At 47.5% G+C, this 25,993-nt stretch overlaps 1 protein-coding gene across 10 annotated transcripts in view; it reads right to left on the reverse strand.

Moving 5' to 3' along the window:
- The window catches only part of GRB10 (growth factor receptor bound protein 10), a 196,274-nt gene that overhangs the window by 41,885 nt on the left and 128,396 nt on the right, over positions 1-25,993 (reverse strand). The gene's annotated exons all lie outside the window — the stretch shown is intronic.

A 25,993-nucleotide genomic window follows, 5' to 3' on the forward strand; every position in this document is an offset into this window, starting at 1 on the left:
ATACTTCTATAAAACAAATTAAATATTCAAATAGAGCCGAGAGGACTGAATCTATAAAACTAAATTTAATTTAAACAAAATATGTCTCTGATCTACAGGTAAACACTTTTTTAAGAAAATACATTAACATAAAGAAAAACAAATTTAGAAAAAGTGAATTCATACAATTCCATATAAATGGGCTACCTATAGTATCAACCATGTCTTCCATACATAGAGGCATAGTCTCATGCTTTCAACTACCAAAATCAGCGTGTTCCTAAGTTTCCTTCTTTCCTAAGTTTCTAAACGAGTTTATCTGGGATTACAATGAACATTGTCTTCTCTAGGAAATTTAAACTATGTCGAAGTGTAAACATACTCTTCAAGTCCATTTATCACATTTCCTGCCCCAAGTCAGCTGTGGCTCCAGTCTTTAATCTTCTTTCAGCCCCCCCGGCCTTTTTCTTTAAACTCTCTCCTCACCTCTCTATGGCCCCTGTGGCCCCATGGCCGTCCTCCCAAAGGTCTCTATACAGTCTGAATATTAACAGCTAAGATATGTTTGTAATGTGGCCACGTCCATGGCATTCCGATTCCCAGAGACCACCAGGCTGGCGGGACCTGCCGGGGGCAGGGTGGCGGGAAGCTGGGATTCCGCTGCAGGCCTGTGGCAGGTACAGGCACAAAGGGACACATGCTCTAGTGACAGGACCTCGAGTCTCACACTGCTGCCCGTTCTGCCCCTGTCACACACTCTCCAGCTACCTCCCCAAACTCACCAGGCCTGCTGACCACAGATGAAACAAACCCCCAAGACAGAAAACCAAGAAAGTCACTGCCCAGCAGTCTCAAATTGGGTACATGTTTGGAGTTACAGGTGAAAGTATTTGTAATGAATGTTTAAGGCACAAAGGAAAATGTTACCGGAACAGCCAGCTACCTGTTACCATGCCTTTAAAGCCAGAAGTTCTAGGAGCATTTTGCACCATGCCAACTGCCCCTTGAGTCACCACATCGCAGCGCTGGGGGCTCATTCTGGAAGCAAAGAAGGGTTTCTACCTCAGCCTTCAGTCAACAGCCCTGAGCTAAGGGCTGCTGGTGAGCAGGCTGTGGCTCCCCAGTTAGATGCTCAAGCATCCTGCACTGGGTGGCACACAGAAGGTTCTCTCAGGCAGGCCAAGGCCTCTGTCCCACCGCAACTCACAGTACAGCAGGAAGATCTCTACTTCAGGCTGGTATTTTTCCAGGGTATAACTTGTCCGGGGAGCCCACAGATCTGAGTAATGTCAGGATGGGGGAGAACTCATGCCAACCCCAGTGCCAGCCGGGCTCAGCCACTTCCCGGCTCTGTGACTGACCTCAGGCAGGTTATTAGCCACCTAAGACTGACTTTCCCCTTCTGTGCCATGGGCACTGCTCAGGGAGTCAGCGATGTGTGCAAAGCACAGCGTTCCCCATGTGGAATAACATCATCATTTATGACCTCCCTTGCCACAGGGCAGGGGTTCTGCTGAGGTGCTCTAGAATCAGACTGGACCGCAACCTGGCTTCATCACTAACTAGCTGTGGGAACACGGCTGAATGACCCAGCCTCCCCGTGCCTCAGTTTCCTCATCTGTAAAATGAGGATCTGTAAGTCACACTGGCCTCACAGTGTGGGCCTGGCACGAGCGAACGAGAGGCTCTCTTGAAAAGCTCTCAGCCACAGTGCCTGCCCCTGCGGTCTGCTCCAATGGAACTCGAGCGGGGAACACAGCAGGCTCCCGCCGAAGGCCGGCAGATGCCAGGGAAGTGGGCAGCCCGGGACCCTGACGGCCACTTCCAACTCAGGTTGGCAATTCTGAGAAAGTAAACGTCATGACCAATAAGATTAAGTGGGAAAAATTCAACCCCTGACTCCTCAATGTCCTTTTCCCCAGCAAAGGAAACTAAGTAGCTAACTGCTTTTAAAAATAAAACAGTATAAGAGGGCATCATCACGTCAACAGCGTGAGGCTCTTTCTTGTCACAGTTGGTGAGGGAGAAACGCTTTGCCAGCCTGCTGAGTGGCGTGGCACCACAGCTGGTTATAAAAGCCCTGATGTGGTAATAGAACGTTCCATCCTCCCAAGGCTCTGATGTCACTTCTTATCCATTCATCGTACAGAGTGAGAAGCAAGAGCTTAAATCTTTGCAAACTTAAGGAAGGTAGTTAAGAACAATTACGGCTGAAGTTACATCATCTCCATGGCCCCAAACTGCACTCTGGGAGCCCGGCTTTTTGTCTCGGGGTCCCCAACAGGTAGGCGGTAGGGGCACCTCTCTGTCAGTCTCACTCCTGCTTTATGCCCTGGACACACCTTGCTGGCTCACTTGTGGGCTCAGGGAATCTCATACTGAGTTCAGAAGACCTCTTGACTTTGGCCGAGATCATCTTGTAAAAATAGAAAATGAGGCACTTGCAGCTCTTTGCCTCCCCCGGGCCGTCTGCAGCGTAGGACATTGCTGGCTGGACAGCCTGGCCTCTGGGTGCACGGACTGAGCAGAGCAGAGGAGGCCCCGCAAACCCCACAAAGAAACAAAGAGAGCTCGGAGGGGCTGAGCCGGGAGCTCTCGGGCCAGCTTTGTCTCAGTTCTTCATCTTCCTCCAACTTACTTCTTACTTCAAAGCTCTCTTAGGTCTGCTGAAATGCAATTTCCAAAGTGAGGATATAGGCTGGAATTTTCAGTAACTCCCAAAGCTTCCTGTTAATACTGGGGGTAGTATTCTTGTAAATACTGGAAGAAGCCAGGTTGTAATCCAAGGGTCCACAGGGGAAGGGTCAATACAAAAAAGGAGACAAAACAGCCGAGGACAGGCCGTGGGAAGAGCTGATGGAATCCTGTTCTGGCTGGGGCCGTCAGGAGGGAAAGCAGGAAAGTCAGCTGTGCCCAGGTAGGTGGAGGTTACCACCTCTGAGGGCCGCAGTGGCTACGTCAGGGCCCAATGCTAACTCCCTCTGAGGCACAGGTCACTGTCCCCTGACCAGATGAGGAATGGAAGTCTCAGGAAGGCAGAACAGCTTGCCCAGTGTCAAGGAGATGGAAACTGCTGGAAATCAGTATTTGAACCCAGGGCATCAGGCTGTTTGCCTTTCTTCTTCTCAAGATGCTTCCCAGCACTGGAGAAGCTTCCCTGCCAGGAGGGGTCTAGGCTTCCCAGGAGCTACACAACAAGGTTTTTCATTCTGGGGTGCCCTAAAGCCCCAAACTGGGCAGGCCTAGGAAGTTCAGAGGAAATTAAATTTACTTCAGACCAGGGCAGAAGCAGGCTTAGGCTAGGTTTGTTTTAGCGAAAGAGAATGTAAGTCTACTGATTTTTCTCAGTTCTCCTCTAAATTAATGGTGTGACTTGGAAATATCAGGAATGACACCTGAGGCTGTGACATGCAATTATACGGCCCATTCACCGAAATTGGAACATGCATAATAATCAATTATACTGACTCAGACTTACTTTCAAAAAATCTTCAGTATAATCTATTGATTTTAAAGTTTTCAGTGAGAATTAAAAATATTTTAAGTCCTCATAAATCCTCTATAAAGGAGTTAAAGTTCTAAAAATAACTTACAAAATAGTTCTTGCAAGTCAACCACAGTTTTCAGAGTCCTGGAGGACTTCCCTCATGGGCTGGTTCTCACGGCTAAGGAGGCGGGCGACGAGATTCAAAGCCAGCAGCCTTTACGCCTCTGTTTTATACCAAACAGACAGACTTATCTGGAAGATTCAATTGTAATTTGTTCATCTGCATTTTTTGAACCTTTCTAGAATGAATATGTATAGCCTGTGATTTTGAAGAAAGCAAGTTTTATAAAATGATATCGTTTTATAGAAAATAAAAATAAAAGGTATTTTAAAGATTTCCTTTGGTGGACTGAAGATGAGCAAAGACAAGAAATGAGGTTAGGAGAGGCTGTGGGCAGTGACTGTCCACCCCAGTGCTCTGCTCAGTGCCATCTTGAGCAAGGGCTGACCTGGCCTGAGGGTCCTCAGACCTTCCCAAAGAGAGTGCACGGTCTTCTCGGAGTTGCTGTTCTTGGGGGCTAACATTCCAAAAGGGGCCCAGTTACTTTGCTTTACAGTTAATTAGAAATGTTTGTTTTCAGACTTGACTCCTTATTCAGTATAGTTTTTAGGGAAACTGATATTCAAAAGACTGCTTAGCTATAAATATTGGAGATCTACAGATGAGTTATGAACAATTATTTAAATTTCCATTTTAATCATCTGTGGTCACGACAGTGGTGGGTCCAGGAACTGAAGGACGTGCTGGTGGAATGGCCATGTCCTGGTGTGGTAGCCCTTACAGTGGTGACATCCTGGAGGGGGCTCATGGTATATTTGGTGGCCATTGTGGGACCACGTCAGCTTTCCTGCAAGGCAAAACATTTTAGCACTGCACAGCATGCCTCCTTCCAGAAGGTGCCGAACTTCAAAAGGACACTGTAACACACAACTGTATTTATTTTGAGTGAGAATTTATTTACTTGCCCGTGAGCCATACACTGCCCCAAAACTGGACCAGAAAGAGAATTTTTCAATCTATTTATTTTCAAGTCTATGAGGAGAGCCAGCATTCCCTATTTTTTCTCTGGCTTATTTGGTGTCTAGATAATCTAACATTTTTAATTTCTCTTTTCTTCTGCAGTCTCACTAACTACATCCGTGATACCTAAGAGTATGGGTAGAAGTTTTCCCAAATCAGAATTAACTTTTGGACTCTTGCTTCCTACTGCCTACTCATATAGGTATTTTACTGCACTTAATTATTTTTTCCTGTAGATGGACAGAAAGTATGTGTGTGGTACGGGCAGGGCAGAGCCTCTGGAGTCTTCCATTCTCAGTTTTGCCAGATCTCAACTCTATAGAGCTGAGGGAAGGTACACGCAGTTCTTTGGGCATCCGTTTCCTAGTACGTAACACAGGCATGACACCACCTAGTCTGCAAGGCTACTCCGTGGGCCCCTCACCAGGTCCCTGCCAATCAAGAGGGCGCATTGTTGTTGTCATGGGAACGTCTGTTTGCCTTTCCTTCTCTGGGAGCTCCTGGAAAGCAGGGTCACAGCTTGTTCATTATGCGTGGTTCTGCCCTGCTCACCTGGTTGTCTGCTGGGTGAGAGAACCCTGGGGACAAGTTGCTTGCACCACTTTTACTACACTTGAGCCTTTTTTCCCTTGTCAAAAAAAATCCGGCCGTGGCCTCCATTAGAAACCACAGCTTCTTCTACTCTGCAGCAATGTCTTGCTGGCGACTCTTCAGAACTTCCCTCAGCCCTACACCAAGAGGCTGTTGCCTGCAAGGCTCCCCTCTAGTTTCCAGGACCAGGTATTAGGCGCTGGGGCTGTCGGGAGCATGCTGAGGGTACCCGAGTCTCTGTGAAGAGTGCCTCAAAGTGTGACAGATGTCCTGTCTGCCCTCCCCCAGCAGCACAACAAGGGCACAGTCACGAGAGCTGTGAAGGGCGGTTAATTTAGAACACAAAAGGAAAAGGACTTTATTCAGGGTGGAGTAGGCGCGGGGGTCCTCACACTCTTTTCTGTAAGGACAACGACAGCAGCTCCCAGGACGTGCGAAGTCGTGAGCAGGCAGGACCACGTAAGGTGGAAACTCTTGATCCGTACATATGCACAAATACACACAAACATATACACATGCATACCCCCACACACAAACACATACAGACACATATATTAGCTTTTTATTATAAAAATAAGTTTTCATTGTAACCTATTTGGAAAATACAACAAGGGACAAAGGAAAAAAACCTGATAACCACTGACCATTCCCGGATTCACTATTAAAATCCTAGACTATGCCCTTCTAGTATTCTTTTGCACATCTATTTATAAATAGACATACTGGCATACCTGGGATCATACGGCACAGAGGGTTTTGCAATCAGGCTTGTGTAGCTTCACGTTACACCATAAACATCTCCCGGGTCATTGTTTCTTTCAAGTTTTAATGCCTTTAAGGCATTTCTTCACATTGTTGTATCAAACATGACGTATTTCCCAATGCTGTCCATTAGACAGGCTTCTAGTTTTCATTCTTATCAACAGTGCTGCTTGGCATATCTTTGTACATGAGTCTTAGTGTGTGTTTAATTATTTTCTTAGGATAATGTCTACAGCAAGCTTTATTAAAATACATCTCTAAGAAGGGAAACATTTCCAAGAAGAGTGATGACTGCCTGATAATGTTTTTGGTAGAATACTATTCCTTAAAATTGAATTTGTTAAGGGACGAGATGGAACTGTGGGCAAGTCCATTTAGCATCTTTGAATTCCTCACTTAACATTTATCAAGCACATTCTCTGTGCAGTCCCCATTCCCCTGAATATACCCGGTTTCCCCACTGCCCACACCCAAAATTGTCTAAAAGCATCAATTATGGAGAGAATTTCTGGCTCAACAGTGAGAACACGGACTGTAGAACCTGCCAGTCCTGGATTCAAACTCCGCTCACCACCTGCAGCATGAGCCACCCATTTCTGACTGCTGACGTCCTCAACGCCAAAACGGGGGGCTGTAGCATAGGCTTACATCGGGTGTCACACAAGGTGACGCACAGAAGTCCCTATTGCAGAGTAAACACTCAATAAGTGATCATTCCAGACAGACTCATCTGACTTGCCTTCTCCTTCTGGGGGCATTACCTGCCTAAAAGATAAGCCTCAACATGAGCTCCGGGATCAAGATCCCCGCAGTGCCAACTCAGGAAGACTGTGTGCCCAGGCAGAAAGAGCTCATCCTACACTTCTGCTCCATACACTTCTAAGCGGCTTTAAACTGTTTCGGGTTTAAATAGCTGAAAATCCAGTAATGAGGAGTTTGTTTTGTATTCAAAGAAGCTAAAGCCCATAGTGAGCGAGGCAGTGACGGTTCTTGAGCAAAGGAAGAGGCCCCATCACGCCCCCCCGTCCATCGTGGCTCTACAGACAGCTCTCTGTCTCAGAGCAGAGGTTGACCAGATGATCCCAAAGCCCTACTGACTCGGGTTGTTTACAGTTCTGTTGGGGGCAAGTGCAGCTTTTGGTGGGCAGGTACCCCTGCAGCATGAATAACAGGCTGAAGCCTACAGTACACCCAGAGCTGGGCCTTTCCTTTGCGATTGGAGCCTACAGAGGAAGCACGCTCCTGAAGCCAAGCCCTTCCTGGAGCGGCAACGTGTGTCAGTGGAACTCACTGCACTAGGGATGTACACGTGCAGGTTAAATGCAAATCCTATCTGAATAGTGGATTTTTTTAATGATATTAAGGAATTAGTTATAATATGGTATTAAAGTTCTGGTAAAAAAAACTCATGAACTTTTATAGAAACATACTAAAATATTTACAAATAAATGATATTGTTACATGAGACCTTTGTCAAAACAACACATAAAGGAGAAGTCAATGGGGTGTGGCTGGAGGTGATGGTTGTGGGGCTGGGCGAGGGGCACGTCGGGGTTCATCACTCGACTCTGTCTACTCTGTGTAGGTTCTAAATTCTTCATAGAGAAAGGCCTAAACATTCCTTGGGTCCCTTTTATCCTTGTATTGCTAGAAGAAATAAGGCATATTGTAAGACTTTTCCTGCCTAACCTATTTGAAGAATTGAACCAACCTTTCTCTTACTGATCATAAAATTCAGTAAAGAAAGCAATACTCCTTCACTCTCCCAGTGGTTCCCAATGGGGCCTTGGGGAGGCTGGATTTTGTCCCCCAAGGGACATTTGGCAATGTCTGAGACATTTTGGTTGTTACAACTGGTGTGTATGTGGGGGTAGAGACCACTAACGGCTTCCTGTGGACAGAGGTCAGAGATGCTGCTAAACATCGTACAGTGCAAGGGACAGCTCCCACAACAAAGGATTATCCAGTCCCAAATATCAATAATGCTGATTGCAGAGCATGGGAAATCTCGTGCTAGGAAGCAAGGAAGTACTTTGATGGGGGCATGTCCAAGAAAATAGGAACCAGCCTGAAAGGGGCTTCTACCAGTCCCACTGGGACAACGTGAGCATCAAAACCAACAATGACAGTAGTGACTGTAAGCATGGAATAAAATAATAATTAATGTGTCCTTACCGACAAATAAACAACATGTACATGAACAAGGGGGAGAGAAGGAAACGCTCTTCCTTACAGCAAAAGGCCAACTAGTAAGTGCACAACAATGGAGCTAGAAAAACCAGACAGGAATCATCAACACATCACAAAACCAGTCAGTGAAAGACTGATAGAGAGACGCATACGGACACAGTCTCATGTTATCTTCCTTCAAACTACTTCTTAATTACAAAGGAAAATACAGTCACTTTACATAGAGAAACTGAGCAGACAACAACCTCTTAACTGAGTAATAAATTTCAACATCAGCAATAACTGGACAAACCAACGTCACGAGCTTCCTGAAGTGAAGGCCAAAGGACACAGCCTCCCTTTCTGTGGTCTTCCCCCCGCGTACAGGCTGACGGGACCCCGAGGAGACTCCCCACAAACCTAAGTGGGTCCTTCAATAACTGCCTGCGTCACGAGAGGCGTGGAAAGGCCAAGGAGTGCTCCACACGAAAGGAGGAGAGAGACCGCGGAACTAGTGCAGACGGTGGTTCTGTCCGCGTCACGGACCAGAAAGAAAGAATGCCAGAAAGGACACCACAGGGACAACTGGGGAATCCGAACATGGTCTGTCTACTGGATACTTGCCCTTTGTCAACATTAACTCTCCTGATTTGGGTAACTGTACTGTGCTATGCTCCCTCTTTTTAGGAAACAGGCACTTAAGTATTTAGGGGTAAAGAAAGGACTTGATGTCCACAAATTAATCTCAGATGGTTCAGAGAAAAGAGTAATGGTATATGCGTATCTAAATATATACGTATGTGTATATGTATCTCTCTCTGTACGTATATGCAGGGGCGGTGAAAATGATTTATAACGTGACAAAATGTTAATATTAGGGAACCAAGGTAAAGGATCTACACGAGTTCTTTGTATTATTACTGTAACTTCTCTATAGATTTGAAATTATTTCAAAATAAAAGTTTAAAAAATTGCATTGTGTGAAAATAACAGAATGTGGGCCACTCCTTTCGCTCACCATTTCACTGTGTTTTATCACACCGTCAACCCTCACCTACAGGACGGAAATCACAAAGATGACAGTGAGAGGGACTTGTTTCACCGCCATCTTCACCAAGAGCGCCTCTCTCCCTTTTCCATTAAGCCTCTGTCTTCACTATCCAGGATATTTAAGATCCACAATACGCAGGTACCAGGTGGATCAGTCACAGCAGGGGCTGAGCAAAATACCCTAAGTGCGAAGGTGGCCCTCTGTTAGGTCAGCCCTGGAAATGGGCCCCATATAGGTGTGCTTCTGCACCTGCCCAGGGAGGTCCCACAAAGCTGACCAGCACAGGGGCCCACTTCCTGCACTCTTTACTCAGTGGCTACACCATAGGATTTCGAGATAGGAAGTGACTTGGCACCTCCCCACCCATCGCCTTCTCCCTCCCTCTTGTATCTGTGGATCAACTCAGTCGAAAGCAGCTCCCCCCTCACCCCAAACAATCTGAACCTCCTAAGTAAAAGGAGTCTACCTTTAAGCCAATGTGTTATCTTTCTCAGGACAATTTATGCTTCACGTCTTATCTCAAAGTGTGTAATTTATTTATGGTCATCTGGTTTCAGAAAAAGTCTTGCTGAGCACAAGTAAGCAGGGCAGGTCTTCTTGTCATTTTGGGGCAGAGGAGCCTCTGTAAGGCCAGCTGTGCCCCGGGAGCAGCAGCACCACAGCAGCGAGAGCACATCCTCAGCCACTGCTCAGACCCCTGGCCCCGGCCGCCTGGCCAGCACAGCTGTCCTGTCTGACGAAGCCCCAGCCTTCCAGGGGTGGGATGGGACAGTGGGGCACACAGCTGTAGGGAAGGAACCAAAGAAACCTGGGAAAATAACAGACAGCTGGATGGGGAAGGGAATGGGCAGAGCCACTGGTGAAGGCAGACTGGCAGATTTACTGGAAGTTTAGAAAAAGTGAAATTTGAGGAGCTGAGAGAGAGTCCCGAATGGCAAAGAGATAAAAAAAAAGGATTATCATTTCAGACCCTTCTCGAGGCCTGGGCAATGTAGAAATGAGAGCCATGATCAAAATCTCACAGACGGGGCTGCCGCTGAGGGCTACATGTTTACTCACATACAATAGTCAAGAATATGTATCTGTAGATATAATTTTCACCCACAAAATCCCAATTCATCTCCAAAATACATCTGTTATGAATGTAGTTTTTACTAAGAATCTTGATACTACCCACAACACTTTATTTTTTGGAATTTCAGCTTACACACCATTAAAGTGAGATAACATAATTACAAACATACTGATAACTCTCGAGAGTTAGTCACAGTAATTATTGTTTTCTTTTAAAAAGTAGAACATATTCACTGGCACCACTTAACCTCCCAGGCTGCTGCTTTTTCAGAACTAAAAATCAGGCAAAATTTCCCAGCTGAGACGACAGCTGGACGTCCAGCCTGCCCCACAGCTACGTCTGTCGGACGAGCAGGGCTCCTCAGTTCTGTTCACGTTAGACCACAGATCGGCAGGAAGAAACTAAGTCAAAACCCTGCAGTCGGCATAACTGCTCTAAAACCAGGAAAACAAAAGGTGCTACTACTCAACACGAGCTCAGAAGGTCCAACACCAAAAAGAGTCAGTACCTGAAAGGGACAGTGCACACCTTACCCCCCCTCCAGGCGCTGGGGTCTCGGATTCAGAGGTCTCCAGGGTGGATGAACAAGCGAGGCCCTGCAGCAGACCTCTCTTCAGGTCTGCCCCCGTGCTCCCAGACAGCTCAGTAAACATCTTCTAGAGTTTCTTGAAGCTACAGAAACAGCCAATGAAAATGATGGATTGCCTGGGAGTCTGCCTTCATCACTGGGGAAAGTGACTTCGCACTGCCACTCAGGGGCCAGCGGTACCAGACACCTGTCCCAGATCATTCTGCACCTTAAACAGGAGAAGAGCCAGGCCCTGGTGCCTTCACATTTTATTATAAGGGAAACACAGCCCTTTGACAATAGCTATAAAAATCAATTTTATATACACGTACATATAGTCATAAATACATAAGTCTTTTAATCCACCAATTACAGTGCTAGGAATCTATCTGTCTACCTATCATCTGTATGTCTGTGTATCTATCTATACCCACCAACCTTCCCACCCACTAAATGACCAAAGACCTACATACAAGAATGTTCGTTTCCACTCCATTTACAACAAGAAAGAACTGCAAACGACGGAACTGTTCATCAAAAGGGGATTTGATGAAATAAATTATGGTCCCTCCATGCAATGGAGCACCACAAAGCTTCTGGGGTGAATGCGATAATGCACATGACTTCTGGGACAATGCAGACAAGACACTGCCCACACCACTCAGCTCTGCAGAGCAAGACCAGAGCTGGGAACTGAGGAGGAAGGGGATCGGACTTTTCATCGTATAACTTCTTATACTGTTGAAGTTTCACTTTTTGCTTTTACTATGAGAATTTATTACTTTTATAATTTTTAAAAATTAGAGGTTCTTTTTGGTCTCCTGGCTGGGCATAGATGATTTGGTAATAAGTCATGGCCAACTTAGTCCCAACTCTCAACTCCGCTTTCAGTGTTCAGAGTCTGCCAACTGTCTGGCTCTGAGTGAAAGAACTGGCTTCTCTGGAGAGAGAGGGACGAGGGTGCGAGGAGGACGGGTCAACACACACACCCGTGGGGAAAAGCGTGCCTCTCAAATGCACTCACTTTAGTGGAGGCCTTTTTCTCCTAGGGAGGGGCTGGCTCTCAGATCAACTAGAATAAAGATCCAAAGGCCAATCCTGGTCTCAAGCACGGAGAGCTGCCATGGGCACAGTTCCCTCCCTGCCAGGCCAGTGGGGTGAGTGGAACATGGCTCTAGAACCAGGCCCACAGCTCCTTCACTCATCCAGGCCATAAGTCAGCAACCTTGGGCATGTATGAATGGGTCTAAATAAAGCTCCATGGATTAAAAAGGTACAGAGTGAGTAGAGCATAAAAAGAAATATGCCTATTAATGTAAGAGAGCCCATTTAGGCATGAAAAGCACAAGGGTCTCTCTCTTGGCATTAGGAGGAATCCCAAGAGCCTCAGCAAAGCAAACAAAATCCACTGAAGATCTATCAGCTTCTAGATGGAAATCGTGTCACAGAGATGTGACACAATCCAATCACAACACTGTATCCTGGAGAGCAGATCAGTGCTACAGGATTATAAGCAGGATTTCCATGAGTAATGAAAAAAAAAAAAAATCTGTTTTGCAGTAGTGATCAAACGATATGAAACGTTAACTCTAACATGGAATCTACAATTTTAAAAAATACTTTAGACTGGTTGAAACTTGTCCAGATATTTCAGGTCTACCTGCACGGGGGTGGGGTGGGCTGTTGGACCACCGTCATTCATTCAGCAGATGTTCTTTGGGCACCTTCTCCATGCCAGGCACCCAGGTGCTGGGCTATGGCTCCTAGAATAAATCCCAACCTCACGACTTCACTTGAGTTGGGGAGACGACAACAAGCAGAGACGCGTAATCTCGAGTATCAGATGCTGGAAGGAGAAGAGAAAAGCTCAGCAGGGGTTGGAAGGAGGTCCTTGCAGGGGGCCAGGAGGACTCTGGCTTTGACCCTGAAAGGCAAAGTCACTGCATAAAAGAGACCAGGGGCTGACAGATGATTTTAAAAGGGTTACTCTGGGCCTATGTCGGAACACACACTGGGTAGGGGCAGAACCTGGGAGACCAGTTGAATTAGGGGGTTTATGTAATAACACCGGGAAGGAAGGAAGGTCAGATCAGGTCCCAGCAGAGGAGCCATGACAGGTCATCCAACTCTGGGCAGAGTTGCCAATGGTGTGGAAGTAGCAGGAAGAGGGGTAAGGAAGGGATTCGGGGATTTGGACTGCACAGCTGGGGGCTGAGCTGACACTCACTGAGGGACTTCATGGAAGGAACAGGCTTTGACAGGGGGATCAGAAGCTGAGTTTGGACGCATTGAGTTTGAAACACCTTTTGGACCTTCACGTGGAAAAGCCAAGTCGGTGTCTAAAATCATGAGTCTGCAGCTTGGAGAAGAGGTCGGACGAGAACACAAACCTGGGGTTTTCAGCATTCGGATGGGATGGAAAGTTGAGAGTGGCTGGGACCACCAGGGAGCGAGCGCAGAGAAGGGAAGATGTGGAGCTTCTCTCAGCAGTGAAGAGGTTCCAGGATTGATGTGAAAGCGAGACTCACGAGAACACAGACGGCATCTAACGCCAGGGGTCCAGATGAATCACTTAGGGAGAGCGCACTGCTAGAGAATAGAGGAGGCCAAGGCAGGACTGTGGGGTCCTCCAAATGCCAGTGGTCTGGGGGAGAGAGGGGATAAGGAGCAGAGATGAGGGGATGAAAGCAGGGGGCAAGGAAGCTTAGAGAAGCAAGTAGTGCAGAAAGTAAGACTGCGCCAAATGCTGCTGAGATGCCATCGAAGATGCCACCAAAAACTGACCACTGGCTTAGACCAGAGGTAGGTCACAAGTCCCCTTGATAAGATTCATTTCAGGCAACTAGTGGAACCAAAAGTCCAACTAGGAAGGGCTAAGGGCAGACCAGGAAATGAAAAGTAGAGACAGTGAGTCAAACTGCTGGCCCAGAGACTTCTGCCAAGAAAGCAGCAGGGGGCCGGCCCGTGGCTTAGCAGTCAGGTGCGTGCGCTCCGCTGCTGGCGGCCCGGGTTCGGATCCCGGGCGCGCACCGACGCACCGCTTCTCCGGCCATGCTGAGGCCGCGTCCCACATACAGCAACTAGAAGGATGTGCAGCTATGACATACGACTATCCACTGGGGCTTTGGGGGAAATAAATAAATAAATAAATAAAATTATAAAATAAAAAAAAGCAGCAGAGAAATGGAGCAGCAGCTGGAGAGGAATGTGGGCAGAGGGAGTTTCACTTAGATGAGATATGTTAAGGCTTATTTGGATATTGATGGGAATGATCCACGAATGAAGACAAAACTGACTATGGAGGAAAGAAACGGGGTGACTACAGGAGCCGTGTCCCTGAGAAGGCAAAGAGGCTGGCCGTGAAAGGAGGGGTGGCCTTAGAAAGATGCAGGGGCATGTCTGCTGAATGGCCAGGAAGGTAGGCAGGTAGGTCCAGACACAGGTGGGTGAAAGAAACAGGTGGACAGACAAGTTGGTTTCTATAAACCCAAGGCAAGGTTACCAGTTGAGAAGTTAGAAGAGGGAAGAAAACGTGTGAAAAGTTGTCTTGGAAGTAGTGAGTGAATTGGGAGTGGAGAAAATCTTTGGAGGAAAAGAGATCAAGGAGTAGAGAGAGGTGATTTACCTTTTTATTTATTTATTTTTTTTGCTAAGGAGGATTCACCCTGAGCTAACATTTGTGCCAATCTTCCTCTATTTTGTACGTGGGTCACTGCCACAGCATGGCTGCCGATGAGCGGTGTAGGTCTGTGCCCAGGAACCAAACCCAGGCCACCGAAGCAGAGTGTGCTGAACTTAACCACTAGGCCATGGGGCCAGCCCTGATTTACCTTTTTCTTATTATTGATTCATAAAAACTCCTTATTTAGAATATTGCATATCTAAGCATTACAAATATTCTTTCCCAGCTTGTCAACAGCTTAACATTTATGACATTAATTTTCTTTACAGTCAAATTGATCAATCTTCCACTCTGTGATTTCATCTATTTACTTTAATATTAAGACATCACTCACCAGTCTGAGGATCAATTAATTATTCAACTATATATTTTTCTATATCTCTTAAGGTATGATATTTTTATTAATAGCTTAATCCACCTAGAATTTATTTCAGTGTAAGTACATTAGTTTGCCAAGGCTGCCATAACAAAATGCCACAAACTGGGTGGTATAAGCAACAGAAATTTATTGTCTCACAGTGCTGGACCCCAGAAGTCTAAGATCAAAGTGTCAGCAGGTTCTGTCGAGCATAGAACAGAATCTGTTCTATGCCTCTCTGGTAGTTTCTGGTGGTTTGCTGGCAATCTTCAGCATTTCTTGGCCTATAGAAGCATCACCCCAATCTCTACCTTCATCTTCACATGGTGTTCCTCCTCTGTGTGTGTCTGTGTCCAGATTTTCCCTTTCTATAAGGACACCAGTCATATTGGATTGGCCCAACTACTCCAGTATGACCTCATCTTAACTAATGATGTCTGTAACAACTCTTCTTCCAAAAAGAGTCATATTCTGAGGTTCTGGGGGGTTTAGGACTTCAACATATGAATTTGGGGGGGAACCCAATTCAATCCATAACAGCATGCAATGAAGTATAAGACCTTAATTCAACTCTTCATCCAAATAGTTTATCATTGTCACAGCACAATGAATTAATGATGCTATCTTTATAATATTCTAGCTCTTGTGGTATTAGGGTCTCTCTCTGGGTAATTGTTTCAGAGCACAGAACTCTCCGTTCTTAACCCAGAACCACATTGTTTTCATGACAGTAGCTATATAGCATTAAAACCACCCTTTTGAAGGAGGTACCAGTCACCTCTCAAAGACCAAATCCAACGACCTCTTCCATGTTCCCAGTAAACTTAACCTCTCAGCAGGCCTTGATTCCACTGACAACCCCTCACTGCCTGAGACACCCAGCTCCACGGGCTCTCTCAGGATGTCCTTCCTCTGACCACTTTATCTCAGGTGTCTATGTGTTGTCTCTGCTTGGAAGGGCCCCCACCTATTTTGGAAGTTGTAGGGAGGAGTTAGGATTTCAAATTTTGGAAAAGCCAGGTGAACATAATGTGTACTCCGAGTTGCAAATCAGGGTTCTGGTTCATTTGGTGGCTAAGACAACATAAAACTAAATTAAAACAAACACTCCATCTATAAAAGTGAGTGGAATAGCATCTATGATAAAGAGAAGACAAGAGCTTACCAGTGGCTAGTTCCACAGACATCCTGTAAGTATCTGAGACCTGGCCCGCTGGGCAGCAAGTCACCACATTCCCACCAGGGCCATGGTTACAGTGGGACAGTACCTGTTTATTCTAGTCTCTGTGACATAAAACTAGTCCACCCACTGTAACAACTTCAGTTTCTATAGAAGCCACCTCCCCTTTATTAGGGAATTCCAAATTACTCTGAAGAGGATGGATACGGAATAAGAGAGAAGGGCCTTCCGGGAATTTGCGTCACAAACTCAGCTGCTCCTCGTAAAACACCACCACCCCTGGGGGCGGAGAGAAAAACAGCTTCACCTGAGACCCAGAGAAAAACCACATCCACCCATGTGCATCGCGAGACCCAGCAATCCCACAGCAGGAGCAGGCGCATTCTGACACTTCTACTGCTTGTTACCAACCAAAACCACCCTAAAAATAACAAAATCATCACAGCATGATATTGATCAAAACCGACACCAAACAGTCCTTGTTTAGACTCTGCAGACTTTTCTATCCAAATGTTTTTTCCTACCCATCCCCTTCACTTTCTGTGCTTCATATTTTGCCTTCTTGCAGGAGACTTAGTTCATGACTCAGAATTATCAGCACTGAGCGTTCCCCTTGATTCTCAAAGGGCCCAGTATTCCTGGGATTCCTTCCTTCAACAGCACAATTCGGAGTTTCAAAATCGCATACTTCTAAAACTGTTCACTAGTCATGTTCCTGGTATATACTGGAGTCCTAATGGAATAAGTCAAGATTGTTCTTCCCTCTCATGTGGGAGGAGGGAAACAATCGCTGAGCACACATCTCACTTCAGATGCTGCCCCAGCAGCTCCCGAGGGCTCCTCCCGGCACTCCTCCTCGGCAGCGTCCTCTCAGGCACTGGCGGAGGGCTCTGATCGGCCGCCCTCCTCTCCAGGCCCCCCCCCCAGGCATGCCAGCCCTGGGCCGGGGACACCATAGGGAGGGCTGTTCCCCGGGGAGGCAGTGCGGGGAGAGGCGGCCACAGCAGGAGAACAGAGCCCGCACTTGCCGCTGCAAAGGAAGCTCACTTCTGACCCTGCTCCAGGAGCAGTGTGTAAGGACCAGAGGAACACCAAGGAACTTCCTACAGCCCCCAAATGCAGGTCCCCTTACAACCTGCTTATTGCAGTGCTCCCCCATCAGCTGCAGCTGAGACAGCCAAGAAGTGGTGGGGACTCAGGAGAGATTTCACATGTGATATTTTCATTTCATAGAAAAAGACACCCACCCACACACACACACAGCTCCGCCTCCGCACAGCTGTCCGTATGCTTCCAGGCTCAGGCCACTCAGCAGGAGGGCGCTCCCGGGCTCTCTGAAGTCCCTGGGCTCCTCCTCCGGAAAACCCTGGACCACACAGCTGCTGGCCGACCTGGGAGAAGACTTAAGTTGTAGTCCTACACACTTTCCCACTGTTCACAGAGCCCACTTACCAAAATCCCCACATGAATGCACTAAAAATCTACCCAAACAAATTACACAGATCAAAAAGGGGCATCTAAACATCAGGCTTAGAGACATAGAAATTTAATTACAACATGATCTTCCTCCTGTTAGTTCTTGAACCATAAGTGGTACAGATTCTAATATAAACCCAGCCAACAGCATATTTATGGGGCTGGCACTGCCTATGAGACAATGGGGTATTTGTTTCTTCACATTTTATCTACTCAGGAGCCATTCATAGTTTGAGGCTCAGAGACTAAAGCCTCAGGAAGTTCTTTCCCTTGGATGAAGTTTATATGCATTGAACCTGAGCGCAGAAGAGACCAATACACTTAGCGGACAGAACTATGGATGTTCCGTTTCTTTTGAAACGAAGGAGAAAAAGAGAGGCAGCATGTTCTCAACTTCTCCTGGAAGTGTGGGAACGCAGGGAGGAGCTGCATTTTCCTGAGATGGCAGGTGTGCCTGTGCCAGCAGCACCAGTTCAAGAGCGTGCCCTGATCGCAGAAGTCGCAGAAAGCCAGAGACTGGTCCGTCGACAGCAACAAATATACTTCTGCCGTCGGGTGGCTGCAGTGTACCGCAGAGCCGCTGGCCAGGAGACGGCGGGGCCAGGCGGGGCCAGGCGCGCCGGCAGCTCCTCCCCAGAGCTGTGCATTCGAGAGTGGTTCTGCTAACTGGAGAAGTAAGTAACGTGGCGTGCTCACATCACACGTTCTCTACGATGTTTCTCCGCTTGGGGAAAAGCGCACTGAAAAATCTGCGCATGTAAGACGCACGTTTTGGGTTTTAAATAGGGTTTTTCTCCTTTCTGCACTTTATCTTGAGATAATTTCAGCCTTACAGAAAATCTGTAGAAAATGGTACGATTTTCCATATATTCTTCATCTAGGTTCCCCAAATAGTAACTGTTACCCCATTTGCTTTATCATACTCTCATTTTCTTTCCCTATTTGTCTATGACAGTGAGCTGCACACAGCTGGCCCCATTACCCCAAGATAGCTCAGTGTGTGTTTCCTAGAAACAACAACACTCTTACATAACCGCAGCACAAGGATCAAAATCAGGAAATTATGTCAACACACTACCATTAGCCGATTTACAGACCTCATTCAAATTTAGCCAACGTCCAACTATGGTCCTTTCTAGAAAAGGCAAAACAAATTTCAGGGTGTTCAGGGTCCAGTCCAGGACCACAAGCTTCAGTTGTCACGTTGCTTCAGTCTCCATCATCTGCACAGCTCCTCAGGTTTGGTTGTCGTTGTCGCTATTGTGTGGTTTTGTTTTCTGGGGTCTTCTATGACCTTGATACCTCTGATGAGTCCCGGCCATTTTGAGGAATGTCCCTCAATCCTGGTTTGTGTCTTTGGCACCATAGAAAAGGTGCTGTGTCCTTCTAGGGGCATCCCATCGGGAGGCAAAGGGAGCCGGTCTGGCCCCTTCCTGGTGACATCAGCTCAGGCCACTTGGTTAAGGTGGCGTCTGCCAGGTTTCTCCACATACATAAGTTACCATCTCCCCTTACCCTTCAAGCAGGCTCCTGTGTCCTTGTGACATGCCCCCTTCATTCTTTTAGCACTTCCTGGGCAGCTCTGCCTCCTTTTAGTGGAGAATGGAATTTAGAAACCATGATCTGAGCACTAGGTTGAACATATTTTTAAAGAAGGAGGAAAGACAGAATTGCAAGCTGTCTTAGGGACCACGAAAACTATGGGAGAGCAATAAATCATGAAATGCTGTCAATTTTGCTCAAATCCATCCAGTTCTCTTCAACTTCAGCTCTGCTAAGTCCACATCCTAATAGGCCACCCCACGCCTCCAGTCCAGCCCGTTCTTTGCACTGCAAACTAGAGGGAACTTCTTAAAAATGAATGTCTGCTTTGGATCCCTCTATCGACACCTTGTAGTTTTCTTTGTACCTGAGATGGAATCTCTACCACATCAAGGCTCTGACTTCATGGCTCTCCCTCCTCCTTACTCTCTGAGTAAGGTGCCCTTGAATGCCCTCGCTCCCTCTTTCTGGAAAGCTCTCTGCCCCCCAACCTAGTTAAAGGCTTCTCACCCTTCAGTCCCGATGGTACGTTGGCTGGTGGCTTTCCCTGAACGCTGGAATGTACGTGCCACACATGTGAACTGATTCCGTGCCTCTGAGGACTGGCCATGTTTGTCTCTCACACCAGGTTACGGGTTCCCGAGGGCAGGGCTGTGCTGGCTCTGCTGGCCCCAGGCCCAGCACTCAGGACCCACATATGGAAGCTGCTCAAAACATACAGGTGAGTAAGGCCATGAGATGGACAGAGGGCGGTGGTGACTTTATTTCCTTGCTCTGACCTGAGGGAGAGTGGATCTGTGCAGAGGTGCAAGGCGGGCAGCACCCAGTGTACGTCCTTGTGCCTGCAGCTGTGGGATTTGGAGAAGTGGTCTTGAGGCCCTGCTAGCCACTGTCACTCAGATGCTCTCTCAGACTGCAGACCATAGCGGGGATGCTGGGCTGCACAGCTGAAAAAGACAGGGTGCAGAAGAAGGCATGCACCCGAGTCTGAGGCCTGCCTGAGTGGCCTGAGCAGGGGCAGAGCTACCAGGTCAGGGTGGGTAAAACCTGACCCACTCTCCACCACCCTCATGATACACCACAGAGATGGCTGAGCTCTATGTGCGGGAACTCAACATACAAATGGAACTGGAATCTTTTCCTGCTCCATTCTGTGGCCACTGCAATGCAACACAAGCTTAACTTGTTATGCCATCTCCATACACCCAGAAACAACCACAGAACAGCCAGAGGACGTGCTAAGGCTGCTGCAGTTTTGAAAACCAAAGAGGCTGCATGTTCAACCACACTAAGACAGGTCAGGACCAAATGGGTCCTTCCGTGTCACCACCACAAACTCTGCTGTCCCTGCAAACAGCAGCTGACCTTGGGGCATGGAGAGCCACCCCAGGTGGGGGAAAGCAGATTTCCAAAGCCACCTTGTGCTGCCCCAGGGGCCTCCGAGCCATTCTCTCACCAGAGAGAAGGTGGGCAGCCACCTGGGGTGGGGTCAGGGCTCAGACGTCTTGAAACTCACTTCAGCCTGAATACGGTAATCAAAATAAATAGGCCCTCGCAAACCAACAGAGCAACACACACGCATCCACAGCTGCAAAATGCTCACAACCTCTGACTAGGAATCGGCTTCTGGGATCTACCCCAAGGGAAAGAACTAAAAATGTGACAAAAACTATATCACAGTCACTCAAGGAATCATTATCTATAGCACAGACAACTGGAAAACCATGCAAATATCCAGCCACAGCAGAGTATCCAAGTGTGGCCCAAGTAAATACTCGTCAATATTGTTATCAGCTATTAAGAGTGTTCTTTATGAAGACCATGTAAGAAACACAGAAAATACTTGTAGAATAATAAACAAACAAAAACATATGAAATTACATCTACTTTGACTAAAACCAGATATAATACAGAGGTATGAGAACTGAAACAAACTACGGGCAAATGAAAATAGTTGGCTTCGTCTGTTAATATTGCTAAAATATTGTCTGTGTGAAGTTCAATGGTCAGAGCTGAAGACAGGCATCCTAAAATTCCGAGGTTCAATAAAAAACCAAGTGTTGCTGCTTCCTTGAGTATCGGTGCTGTCCCCACGGCTGCCGGCAGGACTGTCACTTCCTCCTCGCCCTGGGGCCGCATGAACAGAATCACTTTTCAAGAACAACAGTAAAGGAAGGTGCTTCACATGACTTCCATCTCCTTCCGTTTAGGGTTTTCCTGATATAAATGAACCTGAGGGCTCCAGCATTCCATAAACGGGGCAAGAAACTGCTGCTTTGATTCAAGAGAATCTGTGTTGTGGGATTATAATGAGGAAACTATTTCGGGGTCAGGTAAAAAATAAACCACATTAGTCAGTAGCATTTGGTTCTCTACCGGGGACCAAAAATAAATTTACCAGCACAGGGAGTGCACTTAGAGCCTTTCCAAGAGGGGTCAACATCTGCGTCTCTTTCCTAGAAATGCCGAGGCTTGGCTCCACAGCAGGGAGAGGGGTGGGGGGATGTTTACCAGATTCTCTCTTCTGGAGGCACTCCACATGCCCTCACTTGGTTTCCTCCAGTAATTTTCTTTCTTTTTTTTTTTTTTTAACATTTTTACTACTCAAATTTCTTTGCCTTCATGCTAGTTGAGAGAGTGAAGTGAGAGCCCAAGAAAAGAAGAAGAGAAAAGATATTGAGGGAGAAAGAAGGCCTGACCTCAGGCAAGTGCTGTGCTGGACAGGAAGGTGTGTGATGGGCTGCACCGCTGGGGAGGCCCGGCCCCAGGCAGGCGCAGAGACCAGCTGACAGGCAACACCCAGCTCAGCTCAGGGAAGGTTTTTTAAGATTCTGGTTACCGTCCTCCATGACAGTGAAAACATTTCGACCCAGCGCTCGAGAAGGGTGTCAGCGAGGTTTGCCACAGCATGGAAACCCCTCAACCAAGAGGCAAAGGTCTGACAGACATTTCTCAACTTTGTAATTTCATAAGACACTTTATCTTAAGCTGCAAGGAAATGACACATTTAGAGACTGCAGAGTGGAACAGAAGTCCCCTGAGACTGTTCACAGGCATAACCAAAGCACAGATGTTCGTGTTCCACGGACCTGAGAGCTTCTTCTCCCTTGGATGAACTGTGGTTTGAAACGATAACACAAACAAAAATGAGGGGGGTGTTTAATCACGTGCAATTCTGACAGAAGCCGTCAGGTAGGGTAATCGGGGGAGAAGTTCACCTTCTAGTTAATTACCTTCTCCTAATTAAATTGCAAGTCAAAACGACAGCAAGAATTAGCAGACTAGTTTGCCAAAGAAAAGTATTTCCTGTTCGAGCACACTGGGCCACCCTCTCCGTAGCCACCTGTAACACAGATAACTGACAGCTGTTCCCACGGCCCTGGTCTTCGATTCCACAGCGGGACCCGATCATATATGTCCACACACGGGCAAGACACATCGATTTTTGGCAAAAATATGGTGATTCTTCCTGTGAAAGATGTAGCTAATTTAAGTGCTCACTTTCCAATGCTCCCAACAGCTACAGATATCAAGGGGTACTCAATGCTGTAATAAAAGATCAGTCTGGGATCTCCTAAATTTAAAGAATTTATATTTAAAAAGATATTTATAGTCCAGAGAAATACTAGTGGTTAGGATTTCACATGACATTCCTGAGATAATTCTCCGTCTCACATTTAGCTAAACAAGCAGGCCGCTCCAGTCTCGGCCATCCACTTCCACTGCGTCCCTTGTTCAGATGAAAACACAGAAGCATGAAGACACGGTCCTGTGGGAGCTTTGAGAGTATTCTCAGGCTGAGACCCTCAGAGAGCTCTGAGCCACCTCGGCTTTACCAATATCCTCAGAGAAATCTGAAAAGGGGCTTGTGTTCATCCTTTCCCAAAGTTGGCTCTGCGGAAGTTTGCATGTGCCGTGTAGAAAGTGGTTCTGTGATCAGAACCTCTGAGAAGCTTTAGGTTAACTCCAGTCACACAGGTTTTCTTCCCCGTAGGATTGTTCAGATTCTCCAAAGCTCAATATGCAATGTGAATTTCCAAGGTTACAGGGGCTGCAAATGTCCCCAAACTTCCTGGACCTGCATGTTTTTTCTCACAATAATTCAGGTAATGGGGATTTCAGAAAGCAAAGGGCCAGACATGGCAGGTGCAGAACTCTCCTGTCAGCTCAGCCACGTGAAAGGGAGCCAGTCAAGCCGGCCGCTGCTGTTACTAACAGCTTGGATCCAGAAGCATGGAGCGGGGGCCCAGCCGAGCCACCCCCGAAAGGAACACTGTCCACCAACAATGTTATTCAGACCTAGGCTGATGCGCAAGGACCCAGCCATGGCAGCCATGGAAACTTGCGCATACAGGACTGCTCACTGGCTCCTCTGGGTTGCTGTTATTGCACAAACTTCCAAGGCTGTGCTAACCTCTGTGCAATAACATGTTTGTTAACACGTCTCTCCCTAGTACACCACGACTCCAAGAGGGATCTCTGCCTCAGAACCTGCCCATGCAGCACCTCCCAGGACTGCCGGGACCGTGTCGAGCAGAGCGTCCCAGGTCACAAGACCTTCCGTGGTGACAGCGCACGATGGCAGAAAGAATGGGCAGCAACGGGATCTACACTGTTTGTGGGATTTGCTCGCTTGGCTTGGTTGAGTTCACATGCCCCCTCATAAGTAATAAAGTGTTAAGTGAATGCTCATTTTGGTTTACTGAGACATATTTCTGTTGGTGCATTGCACTGCTGTGGCATACTGGGAAGACGATGGACTTGAAGCTCAGGGGCTGAGTCTAAATCCCACTTTCTGGATGTGACCTGTCACACCTGCTCCATGAGAACAGTATTAGTAACGCCTGCCTCCTGTGACAGAGCAGGAAACGGAGGCTTTCAGAGCAGCATGAGGGAGGAGCTGGGATTCTGGGTGCAGTGCCCGGGGGCTTGCCCCACCAGCAGAAGAGGAGAGGCAAGGCTACCCGCAGGGCCTCCCAGAGATGGCCCAGGAATATCAAAAGTCTGTCTGTTGAATGAATTTCGTCAGAGAGATGGCAACTAAACATTCCATTTGCACAGTATTGTAGTTTTAAAAACCAACAATGGTGGTTTATATTCCCCCTTTAGAACATTTTCCAGAGAAACTACATGACTGATGGGCTGTGGGGGGCCAAAGAAAGTAGCAGAAATTAAGAGTGACCCCTACCCTCCACATTGCAGAAGAGGGGGAACAGAGAGGAGAGGGCAGGGCTGGAGTGGGAAGACAGTGGGTTAGCTTGCATGGTGGAGAGGACAGTGGAAAGAAACCTGAGCCGGCACTGCAGAGAGGCCATCCTGGCAGAGAGCCACCTGCGGGGCCACCTGTACAGAGACGGCAGCCATGGGGCGGATGAGTGCCCTCAGGGTGTGGAGGGAGGCCCGGAGCAGGGAGAGACACTCCTACACCGAGGGCTGGGCAGAGAGAGTGACAAGGGTGACAAAGGGGCTCCCAGAGGGGCCACAGCACCAGTGATCACAGATCGGGTGAGTCCTCTCCAGGGCTGGTGGACTCCAGTTCCATTGCGTGGTGGGGCCTTGGGGGTGGTGACAAAGCAGCAGCTGTCCGTTCATCACTCATGAGAACACAGGTGGGAGAAGAAGGAAAGAAAGGGATGCCAGTTTGAGGGATCCTGAGGAAAGAGGATTTTTATCTTTAAAAAGACGGGGATGTGCTAATCTGTATCTAAGCAGGTCCTTGCATCGGTAAAGCCATGAGTGACCGTTATGGGACAGCAGTGTCTTCCCTGTCCTGCTGGGAGCACTGCTCTCCCGGCTCCACCCCGACACGGCCCTACAACTGCCCTGAGTGTCCAAAATGTGGGTGGGACGGCCACAGTTCATCCCACTCAGTGCCCCTCGGGGTCGCCCAGCACTTGGGCTAAGCTTCAATGAGGCCCAGGTTCTAATGTGTTCTGATCCCTGAAGGCACCAGAAACGGTCACGTGGCCACATTTTGGAGGATCTCAGAATAAGAGGACTTGTGAAAGTGCAACAAGGCCTTTAGGGTGGAGACTGAAGAGAAAGACATCACTGCAGCTCCAGGGTGGACGCCCATGGATGCCCCGACCCACGCCGGGTGGAGCAGAAGGTGGCGTCATCTCCACACGGCACGTGCTGTGAGACGAACGGCGTCTCACAGCATGTGAGACGAGGGCTAGTTCTTCCTGCCAAAGACGGTCTAACGTGAGGCATATGCATTAAATCGTAGTTGAAGCCTCAGGACACCCAATCTTGATCATTAGTAAATGTACGTGCAAAACCCTAGCTAACGGAATTAATCCAGTTCCAGAAAATTAATATTCCAAAGTAAGCAAAGGGAGAAGAGCTGACTGGAGGGATGACAACATTGACACCCTAAATAATGGAGTTAAAACATGTGACTAATTGTGTTTGAATAACAAATGGAAAAACTTGCTGTAACAAGTCATTATGCAGCTACAGGAAAATCTTTATTGACTGAAAGAAAGACCACCCTGACAAAGCCACCCCGAGGCACCCACTGGGCCTTTAAAGCTCATCTTCAATTCATAACGATGTCTCCATGAGTATCACTGCACTTTTTTTCAATCAGCGCTTCTCTCTGTCACTTTCCTGCCCCCTCTCCTCCTCTCTCTCTCCCCCCTTCTCTTTCCTTCTCTCTCTCTCTTCCTCCCCCTCTCTCTCCTCCTCTTTCCCTCTCTCTCAGCATCTCTGCACGTCTGCTTTCCCAGTCAGCATTCTGTGCTTATTCAGTTTCTGCGTCTTCCAGATATGGATCTGTTCTTGCCGTCTTGTACCATGACCCACTCACTGGGTCCTGCTGGATCAGTGCACACCGCACACCACCACACTCACTCTCTACCACGTAACGTCGGTGGGTCCCTGGCTCACCAACCGACCACTGTACGGAACAGTTACCTCAGGGTGAGCCCACAAGTCTGGCCTAACCAGTTATGGTTATGGAGACCAGACGCAAGCTCCAAGATACAGAA

This window comes from Ceratotherium simum, chromosome 1, assembly GCF_057802395.1.
Source record: "Ceratotherium simum simum isolate JZ-2026a chromosome 1, ASM5780239v1, whole genome shotgun sequence".
NCBI classification, from domain to species: Eukaryota; Metazoa; Chordata; class Mammalia; order Perissodactyla; family Rhinocerotidae; genus Ceratotherium; species Ceratotherium simum.